This window comes from Myotis davidii, unplaced genomic scaffold (assembly GCF_000327345.1).
Source record: "Myotis davidii unplaced genomic scaffold, ASM32734v1 scaffold1425, whole genome shotgun sequence".
In the NCBI taxonomy this organism is placed as follows: Eukaryota; Metazoa; Chordata; class Mammalia; order Chiroptera; family Vespertilionidae; genus Myotis; species Myotis davidii.
In genome coordinates this window covers 21,192-31,932 of record NW_006296414.1, presented here as the reverse complement: position 1 = coordinate 31,932, position 10,741 = coordinate 21,192, and the positions used below count along the sequence as shown (strand labels likewise).

Sequence of the window (10,741 nt, the reverse complement as noted above, 5' to 3'; positions counted from 1 at the left end):
AGTGCTTGTAACAGCCTTCGAGGTAAACGTTGACACCAGACGTGTTCGGGGCAGCCTTGAGCGTCCCATTTGCTAGAGAGGTGACCTTGCTTAGGTCCTGATGGCTCCAGACCTCAGACGTGAAGCAGTGACACATACGTGTAACATGTAAGGGGTTGTTGCTAGGTAACCATGAAACAGATCTGGTTCTAAGGCATAAACTATAAAATACAACAGGAATCTGGTTGGCTTCATTATTTTTAGCAGGAGACTGATAGTTAATAAGTCAGAGACCTGTCGCTTATTATAAAAAGGAAAATAACTTTCTTTGTTGTTACTTCATCTGAAAAATGGGCATAATACCTATCCTTATTTTTCTGATGAAATCATATAAGAGTAACATGTGTTTGTTAAACCCTCGGAGGAGAATGGATTTGAACTCAAAATTATTTTATGATGAGTATTACTATTAACAATAAATTTTCGATTCAGCCTCCACTGGGTGAGGGGTAACTATATGTTGGCAGTGTCTTCCTTGAACAGCCCAGTAGGCATGGTCTGGCTAAGCCCCGCCCACTCCCTGGCCCAGCCCCACCCTCCGGCCCTGGGCAGCTTGTGCCTGGCCTCCCTTGCACGGGGAAGGTGGAATGGTGTTAATTTGGTGTCAAAATAAGGAAGTTAGAGGTTATCTTCTCAGTTATCATCCTATAAGTGAGCAACTAGCAAATTAGGAGGTGAAATAAAACATATGAAAGCATGGGTGAGCCCATTTAATGGACATAGTGTGTCATGGGACCAAACTTAGAGTTGCTATCTAACTTGTCACTTCTCAGTAGAATTCTGCTCTGTCACGTCTGTGCGAGTGGAGTATAGAAGGTAGGCCAAGTGAGATGATGGTTTAACATCGTGTCTTACTAAGTAAGGAGCCTACGTTTTTATTGGAAAGTATATTCTTACCGCACGAGGCATCAAAGGAAAAGTCACTTTGGTTTTTACGATTCTGTAAAGGACGTGGCAGTGCACTCGTGGTTCTGTTAATTAGTATGTAAACGGTGAAGCAGGAAACCACAGCCGTGGAGGCTCTGTAGAGACTGACTTCCATCGAATGTGCCTGAAAACGCGTCTGCAGTAAAATTCCTCGTTTGTGCCGTACAGTCCCCCCCTTACCTGAGGAGCACACATTCCAAACCCCCAGGCGAGGCTTGGGACCACAGAGCACCTGAATGTGCTGTGTTTTTCCTGTACACACATGCCTGTGGCAGCTAAGTTGATAAGTTAGGCACAGTACGAGAATAACAACAGCAATAATACAAGAGAACAATTATAACAGTGTATTGTACTGGAAGTTATGCGAGCGTGGCCTGCCTCCCCCCCGCCCCCGCCCCTCTCCCCCTATAACTGATCTGATAATCGAGAAGGCGAAGTGACTGGTGGACTGGGGTGGGGGTGGGGGTATAGAGTGGATACACTGGGCAAAGGGATAATGTGCCTCCTGGACAGGGCAGGGCGGATGGCTAGACAGAGATGTCATCGCGATAGTCAGAATCGCGTGGATGCAGGACTTAAGAATTGTGTATTTCTGGAATCTCCCATTTACTCTCTTCAGACTGCAGTTTAAGGTAAAACCCGGGAAAGTGAAATCGTGGATGAGAGCGCGCTGTATCAGTAGGTTCTAATGGAACTAACCTGCCAGCAAAGCTTCAGTGTCTTTCACTAAAGAACCACACTGGCAGTTCTGGTTGGGCCGAGGGGGAGCAGACGGAGCTGAGCGATGAATGGCATCCTGCAAGACCCCGTTTCTGTTATGGTGCATTTTGGGGTTTCATGGAACATAGAGTGTTCACTCTTTTCTACAATTCATAAAGACCGGTGGTTCTTAAATTCTTTGATCTCAGGATGCCTTTACACTTAAACATGATTGAGGACCACGAAGGACTGTGATCCATGTGGCTTATTATCTATTGATAGTTTCCATATTAGAAAAAAATTGAGAAATGTTTTAAATGCAAGAATAGACACGGATTCTCCCAGCTCTCAGAGGGATAACGTCATGTGCCAAGTAGCCTCTAAACACTCCGCCGGACACACGTGGGCCAATGAGTCTGCAAAGGGCTAACAACATCGAACGTTATTGTGAAAATAGCGTTGACCTAACAGACCCCCTGAAAGGATCTCCTGGGTCACACTCAGGAACCATTGGTACAGAGGACAGGCTATAAAACACACGACTCTGAGATCTTACGAGGCTCTTATGATCTCAGGGTCAAAACATCTCTTCAAACATGTCGGATGTATTCAGATTGTGATCTGGGCCAGTAAGTCTTGTGTCATAATCCAAGGCTGTGAGCATTACCTTTCCAGGCTAATACCTCGGAACATGCACAGCTGGTCTTCCCATTCCTTAGGCGCAGCACTTACTAGTGTAGTTAGCACATGATCCTTCTCTATGTGGTAAGTCTGTTGTAGGAAACATGTGACCATTTATCGTTAGCATGTGATCCTTCTCTATGTGGTAGATGCAGATCTGTCTGTTTCAGGAAACCCCCAGTAGCAGCAGTGGCTTTCACCTCCAGTATCTTAAGAAAAATGGATGAGAATTAACTTTACTTTTTCTAGTTTTGAGTGTGTTCGGATTTTTATACTTTAACCTTAGGGGTTCCCAGTCCTATGTGTTTGCTTTCATTACCCAAATGACCTTTTACCCCTGGGTTTAGAGGGAGCAATGAATGTGATTTTTAGATCTTGATTTCTTTTATTTCTTGTATAGAACATGAGCATGATACGTATACAAAAACCATAGTACAATTTTTTAAATTTCTAGAATGAGGGGGGAATGGACTAAAATGAAAGCAACCATAGAAATCAAGGTTGGTAACCAAAATAGCAACAGAGCAGAAAAATGAATCTCTGGCATCAGCCCTCGGTAGGTCATGCCTTGATACACGAAATAAATGCAGATTTTAAAATTGACGCATGTCATTCCACTTGAATTCATCTATGTCTTTATGCCCCTAAAGGTTAGGACGAAGGACTTTCCCGAAAAGGTTATACAACTAAAGCCCCAAGAACTGAACTCCTGTTGGAGATTTGAAGGAATGTGGTGTCTTTGCTTCTTGCGTCAGAGTGAGGCTAGGAGGCTCCATCTGTGAGCCCCCACCTGCCCCGTGCATGGCCACGGTGTATCTTTCCACGGCGCCTACATGATGTCATGATTATACTATGGAATTTGCATTTCTTTCACTATTTACCTCCAATTAAAAACACAAAAGCCTCTCTTTGTGGGTAAAAAGTGCTTTGTTGGGCATAAAATTACATATCCTGTACACATATGCGCACACGCGCGTGCGCGTGCACACACACACACGTGTGTTGTTTTCATTGACACTGCCTTCAAGGCCTTTCCAGATTCCGCTAATTCCTCAGGATACCCTGTCCATCTTCAGAAAAGTCAAGGCCTCAGCCATCTTCCTGTGGACCTTACAGACCACAGCTCCTTTTAGAATTAACGAAACCTGTTTCTATGGGAAACTCAATCTTGGACCCAGCTTTCCCGTGTGGAATCTGTACGGATACGTCACACGGCCTTAGCCTCCTGACCCGGAGTTCTCACTGCCAGTCCCGAGGTACGGGATTTGGCAGGGCGTCCTCTTCTCCTTTCAGTAGAGTTTTCTCCCATGTTTGCAAGGAGTTCCGTGCCCTTCATGGCCGCCTCACACGCTGGTGGGAAGATGTGCCGGGGAATAAAGAGTGTGTTGTTGGGACCAAGCGCACATTCCGTTATTTTAACAGCGAAGGAATATGTTGAATGTTTCCCATGTTTTCCTAACAGACTTACAACTCTCGCTGCAGAACTTGAGGAAGCAGCTTGGAGAGCGGGCGGCGCGGTCCAAGAATAACATCCTACAATGCCTGTTTGTCCCCGTGGTTATGCAGGTGTGAGCGGGTGTTTGCGAAGCTGCTGTGAATAGGCCACTTTCTTTCCGTGCGGTAATTGCCCTGTAATTGGTGCCTCCAGAGAAGCTACAATTCAATGGCAGCGATCGGATCGTCCTCTTCCAACAGGTCCCCATAGGAAGCTCCGTCAGCCATCGTGTGCGGATGGAATGGGTGTAGAGGGAATTCTGGCGGTAGGGGAGAGGGAATTGGCCGAGATGCGCTTCAGGCTGGGAGATCCTGGTCTTTCCCTTCCTTTTCCATAAAAAAAGTCTTGTGATACTCAGCCCTTCCCTTCATGAACTCGGAAATAGTGTTTTCCACATTCCACAGAGTCCTGAGGTGAGATTCTGAGGGCTCCCTGAGACTTGCAGACGCCACCACAGTTTAAAGATGTGACTGTCTGCGTGGCCATTTGATTTCTGCCTCAGATACTTTTCCACCCGCGTGTGAGGCCTGTTTTTCACGTCACAGCTTCACTGATGCTGAAGTTGTGTGGCTGCCTGTCTATTGAGCGGGGCGGGGGGGGGGGGCCCATCACTCAGGCTGTCAGGCCTGGCAGAGCCGGGTCCCCTGCTGGTCCCGCCTCCTCGTGGGTGGTCTGTGCCTCCCCCTTCGCACTCCATCTCAGGAGAGCCCTGGCTCTGTGCCTCTCCTGGTCTTGGGGCTGCGATCATGAGACCCTGTTGGACTCGGAGTCCTGCGAGGAGAATAAATTGTGTCGGGAGCCTGCGGTTCAGGAGATGCTGTTTCCACGCCCCCTCATTTCTCCGCCTCGCAGGCCTGCGGGCTGGGGGAGGAAACTGGGCGACAGGACCTTCCATTTAATTTGCTCAGTGGTCACATGGATCTGTCTCTTTTATCTGATCGACTCTCCAGGAACCAAATCCTTTGCATCGATGTATTGACCAGGGCGGTCTTGTCACCGTTCGCTTTGATCACTTCCAGCTGTTAATGTGGGATAATTCAATCAGGACTGACTGGCCTTCCCATTGCAGGCAGCGAGGTAATCACACAGGACAAAGAGCGAGGGGACGGCTCACCTCAGTTTCCTGTCATTCCCCTCTCTCTCTCTTCCCCCATCATCTGTGCAGTAGCACAGAACTCGGGCTGGTGTGAGCGAAGAAGAGCATTTAAGATCTAGAATGGGCACTGAGCCTACAGGTGAGGGGCTTTGTTCGCTGTTCAGTGCTGCTGCCTCTGGAGGTAAACAAGTGCACAGGGAGGGAGATGAGCCCGATGGTCACAGGAACGCATTTGGACCAAACAGGCAAATGCGTTTTCAATGGCCCGTTTTGTACCAATAGATGCCGGGTCGGTGTGCGTGCTTTGGGGCGCAGCCCGGGCTCACCTGCCCCTAACGTGGCCTCGCTGCTTCACCAGGTGTCCGGCCAGCACGTTGTCAAGCGCGAGTGGATAATGGGACCGAGGGAAGGCAGCAGCGCTTCATTTCCATCTGAGCTGTTTCCGCAGCGCCCCGCCCAGCCTTTAAAAAGCCTCCATCCATTCATCTCTTGATGTTCCTATCGGGGACTGGTTTTCGCTGTAAAAAGGGGGAGTGCCAGCTCCTTGCTCTGAGGCGCACCCCCTCCCGCAGCCCTGTTGTTAGCAACCTGCCCCCACATTGAGTTTTTGCCTGGCCCGGAGCTGACGACAGATGGCCACCTCCGACTGCCACGGGGCTTTACGGAGCATCCAGCCAGGTGCACTGAGACCCGGCCGGGCGCCAGCCCTCCCCCCTGGAAACCAACCTCCCTCTGCCACCTTCTGCACTGGTCGCTCGGCTGGCCCTGCGTCCGCGGTGTCGCCAAGACTGCCCGCTGCTCAGCACCGATCACCCCATCGGGGACGAGGCACCGCGGGCATGGCTGTCAGGATTGTCTGCACAGACAGAGCTGCTCTCAGCACCTCTGCTGTCAGAGTCTTTGGAGAGAGCTGGAAACCCCGTTTCTAGAACATTCTGCAGCCCAGAGAGGCACATTGCATCTGCACATGTGTTCCTATGGTGTTTTTTAATATTTTTATTGATTTTCAGAGAGGGAAGGAGAGGAAGAGAAAGAGAGAAACATCCATGATGAGAGAGAATCAGATCGGCTGCCTCCTGCACGCCCCATACTGGTACTGTGTATCGAACCCGCAACCTGGCATGTGCCCTGACCGGGAATCAAGCTGTGACCTCTTGGTTCCTGGGTTGATTCTCAACCGTTGAGGCACGCCCACCAGGCTGTGTTCCTATTTTAGCTGTTTGCTCTGCACCGGGACCTGTGGCCTTTCGTTCGCAGAGACCAGCGCCAAGAATGAAACCCATTGTGTTTACAACTTTAATCCCACGATGGGAAAGCACCCCGTCCCTGTCCCACTGTCCTGACAATTCGGGCGAGGCGAGGGCGAGAGCCATCCGGGACGTCTGCTAGAAATCAGGGAGGAGCCAGGTGTGCACCCCAGCGGGGCTGGTCCTGGGACAGGACAGCAGCGGCATCAGTCCTTGCTGTGCGTGGCGGGAGAGGAGTAGGCTGCTCCTGGGGGGTTTGCGAGGGCGGCGGCGTCAGAGCCGCCTGCGGACTTCAGGAGGCGCTCACATTCTTACTGTGGCTGCTAGATCTGCAGGGGCCCGCGGCCCTCACAGCTCTGCCCAGCCAGCAGGCAGCTCCCTTGCTGGGGCGCAGGCTTCCCAGCCTGTGAGGGGCGCTGGGCAGGCAGGCGGGATGGGCGGATGGCGCCTGAGAGCAGTGCTGGGAGCTGCCATTGAACAGGGAGTGATGGGCAGGGAGACCCTTTAACCGCGATGGAACCTTCAAACTCACTGAGGTGGGTAAGGGTGAAGGTGGTCGTGCAGAGAATAGAATAGAACAGTCTGTTCGCGGAGAGCCAGGCACTGAGCCCTCGTTCCGCCCAGTTATCATTCATGGCAGCCCTGGTGGGGGGCCGTCCCTCTGTGGAGTTAGCGCCTCTCCACGGAACCCGGCTGGGAGCACCCTGCATCCCCCCATCTGTGCCTATACTCCTCTCTCTCTCTCTCTCTCTCTCTGCACTCTTTTCCACCCAGACAGGCCGGGCCGGTTTCTCAAACAGCCTCCCTCCCCCCCCCCCTCCCTCCCTCCCTCCCTGGCTCTCTTGGGCTCACACTGGGAGGCTACTAAGTTCTGTAGCGGAGGCTCCAGAACACGCCGTCATGTGACCCAGAAGCGCTGGAGGAGCACCATGTGCTGTTCAGGCTCCTGTAGAAAGTGCCGCTTGGACAGTGGACAGGAGGCAGCCATCGCCTTCCACGCATGGCCAGGCAGAAAGATGCACCCGTGTCTGGCAGTGGCAGGAGGCCCGGAAGCCACACGGTGTCGGTGACCATCCACGTCCATCCTGTTGGGAAGTGGGCTCAGTGCCCACTCTGTCCAGTGGCTGGGGCCCGTGGCGTGATGCCCCCACTCTGAGGACATGGCCTGAGGGCTGCCCAGCCTCCGCTCCACATGGTCAGACCCGGGCTGCACCCACCCACTAAGGAGCTGCGGGGGGGTGTGGTGCCCCAGGCAGCTCAGCCAGCAGAGGTCCCTCCCTCCCTCTCCTTCCTCTCTCCCTCGCCTCCCTCCTCTCCCCTCCAGTCCCCTTTTCCCTCGGCCCCAGTCCCGCCCCATCCCACTCTGCCCAGCCCAGAGGGTTCTGGGCAAGAGGCCAGTGAGTTAACACAAAAGGCGAACCTGGCCAGCATGGCTCAGTGGGTGAGCATCGACCTAGGATCCAGGAGGTCACAGTTGGATTCCAGGTCAGGGCACCTGCCTGGGTGGCAGCTCCATCTCCAGCAGGGGGTGTGCAGGAGGCAGCCCATCAGTGATTCTCTCTCACCATGGATGTTCCTCTCTCTCTCTCCCTCTCCCTTCTCCTGTAAAATCAATAAAAAATGTTTAAAAAACAAACAAACAAAAGGAGAACCCACCTTGTGGCTCAGGCTGACTGAGATTCATCTGTCATGTTTCCCAAAATGTGCTCTTCTCGTGGCCGGAGGCTTGTGTGCCTTTTAAAAGACGAGCCTCTCCAGGCCCCGCTGCCAGTGTGTGGGCCTCATGGTCGCGATGCCCGGGCCCCATTAGACTCGGCAGAAACGGCCTTTCCGTGCCTCAGACCCGGCATCTTCCCTGGGCGCCCGCCCCACAGCCGCCAGGGGAGAGGTCACCCGTGGAGACAGCGGGACTTGGCCTCACGTGTAATTGGCGCCGGGTCTCAGCCCGGAGTCCGGGTGGCAGAGGACATGCAGGCGGGAACAGGGGCGGTGGGGGGGAGAGTGGGGGGAGCTCCCTGTCCAGGTTGGTGCGGGTGAGAGATCGCTCGGAGATGACACGGCCGAGCAGTCAGCCTGAAATCCTGGTTGGTATTGTATTAATTTTGCACCAAGATAAATCCTGAAATTCTGACAAACTCCATGACAGGTGAGATTCCTTCTTGCAGAAGCTGCCCAGCAAGGGGCTGCTCATTTCGCTCTGTTCCGAGGCGGGCAACAGGAGGGCAGCTCTATAATCAGCCCTCAGAGGACCCCGGCCGCTGCGTCCAGGGCTGATTGAATAACTCCAGGGCCTCTCCCCCCAGGCCGCGGACGGCGGGGGGCCGGGAAGCAATCTCCCGCAGCCTGGCACTGAAGTGAGCTTTAAACCACCATTTTCTCTCTCCGAGGGGCCGGGGTACTAAAAGATAGATGGACTGCAGATATTTTATGAGCAACTGTCAGAGGAAGGGCAGAGTCCATGTTTTTTTCCTCCTTCCTCGAGTCACAGGCTGCATCGCTGTTGAATTTCTCCCCGCACCTTTTACATCCAAAGTAAGAAATTAATTGGTTGCTAACGTTCCATTCCTCCCCCTCCTCCCCCTCCTCCTCCTCCTCCTCCTCCTCCGCTGTCTTCCTCCCTTTTTTTTTCTTAAATATTCACACAGAGGCCCTTTGCTTAACCACAGTTTCAGAAAAATCAGTACCATTTGCAATGAAATATTTATAATGACAGAATGAAAAATTGGATTCATTTTCTGGACAGCAGCCGAGCAGCCTGCAACTTTCTGCAGCGTGTGGAGCGCGCCTCGCACCCGCCTGTCATGGCTCCTTCCCGAAAACGGGCGGCATGCGCACTTCCCTGGCTGTGGGGGCGCCTAGCAGAGCACAGCCCCCTTCCCTTGCCCCTCTGCTGCATGTGGGGGTGCGGCCGGCACAGAGGCAGAGAGCAGTGAACCCCGTAAAAACGGGGAGGGGGTGTCGTCTCCGCTGGGAGACATGGGACCATCTGTGCACTCTGTGGCCGGGCACAGGTCACAGGCGCAGGTGGGGAGCGGAAGGCAGGACTGAGGGTGCGTGCGCTGACCAGCTGAGCACACCTCCTTTCCGCCCTTGGTGTCGCTGCGCAGCTTCCCTTTCCGTGGGGCCCCCTCGGGCTGCGTGCTTCCTGCCCCGGTCCACGATGGCCTTTGCGGAGATGAAGACAAAGGGCTTCGCTGGCATGGTCGCCGGTGTTTCCGGGAAGTGGGCCTCCCAGGGGCAGCGGGTGACGCTGGGCCGGCAGCGAGATGCCTGTGCAGCCCGTGTCCGTCTGTCAAACCCGCGTTCCCGCACAGCCGCCCACTCCCCCGCGTGGCCGCCACACGCCCTGGGGCGGCCTCGCATTTGTCCCCTTTGGAAGCTCAGGGTTGAGTTAGTTTGGCTCCTTTGGTGTTTTTTCCAAAAGGGAAGGCAGCCCTAGCCGATTCCAGCACAACTCACAGCCAGAGCGCCAGTCTTCAGGCGGCCTCGCGGCATTTGCGTCCCCCTCTGCGCCATGTGATCAATAACCCGTCTTTTATTGGCTCGCAGAGCTGGCCTGTGATTGATTAGCTTCACCACTCCTGATTGGTCCTGTTTATTCACGGAGAAGAGGGACCTTAAGCTTGCCTTCGCCGCCACGTGGCTTTATGCGACTGTCGAGCGCTCTCCGTGCTATAGACATGCTGACAAGGGAGACGAGAAGCGAGCTGAGTGTTGGCCCCGGGAGAACAGGAGTCCATCCCACTGCGTGGTTTTGGCCATAACTTCCTGTTCACGTCTGTCCTGTCAGCCGGTGCTCCAGCGAGCGAGCCTCCCTTCTGACCTCTGACCCGCAGCAAGAACCCGACTCCAGCGCTGGGAATGGGGGACAGGAGACTCGGCCAGCGGCTGTTTCCTCTCACCCACTTGGGCAGCATGTCCAGGCTGTCGGATGCTCGCTCTGTTCTCTCTGAAGCAAAGCCGGGGGCCCTGAGTGATGGGAGGCCCTGAGCAGGAGGGGCCACGCGTGACGGGGTGGCTCAGGGTCCCCTGGGCGCGCCCCCCGCATCTCACATGCCCTTCTCAGAGGCTTGGGGTCCTCCATTCCAGAAACACGGTTTTGAAAAATAGGCTGTCGGTTCCGCATGGAAGGACATGTGCGTGGACTCGGGCGCACTGAGGCTCAGGGTCCAGCTGGAGTCGCTGGGTGGCAGCGTGGCTCTGATCTCCGATGCGGGGGAGTGATTTTCCTTAGGAGTGTGCGTGTGTGTGCGTGTGCGTGTGTGCGTGTGCGTGTGTGTGTGTAGGTGACAACAACTTTCCCCAGGCCGGGACTCCAGCAAACCGTGTCCACTTCACCCTGGTCCTTGCTTTCTCTCTTGAGGACCAACGTTAAGAGAGAGAAAATGTTTTACATTTGTTTTCAACAACTCGGGTGAGTCTGAAATGCACACCCACACCGATGGGAGCTGTCCCAGGGCGCCCAGGGCCAGCCTCCACTGCGACCAGGAAGGGACACGGATGGCTCAGTCTCACCCGGTCAGGCGGGCTTCGCGAGGGACACATTTGCCGCTCTCC

The 10,741-nt window shown here is 54.0% G+C and overlaps 1 protein-coding gene across 2 annotated transcripts in view; it reads left to right on the top strand.

Annotated features, from left to right (window-relative positions):
- The window catches only part of LOC102757640 (zinc finger protein 521), a 144,315-nt gene that overhangs the window by 122,052 nt on the left and 11,522 nt on the right, over positions 1–10,741 (top strand). The window lies entirely within an intron of this gene.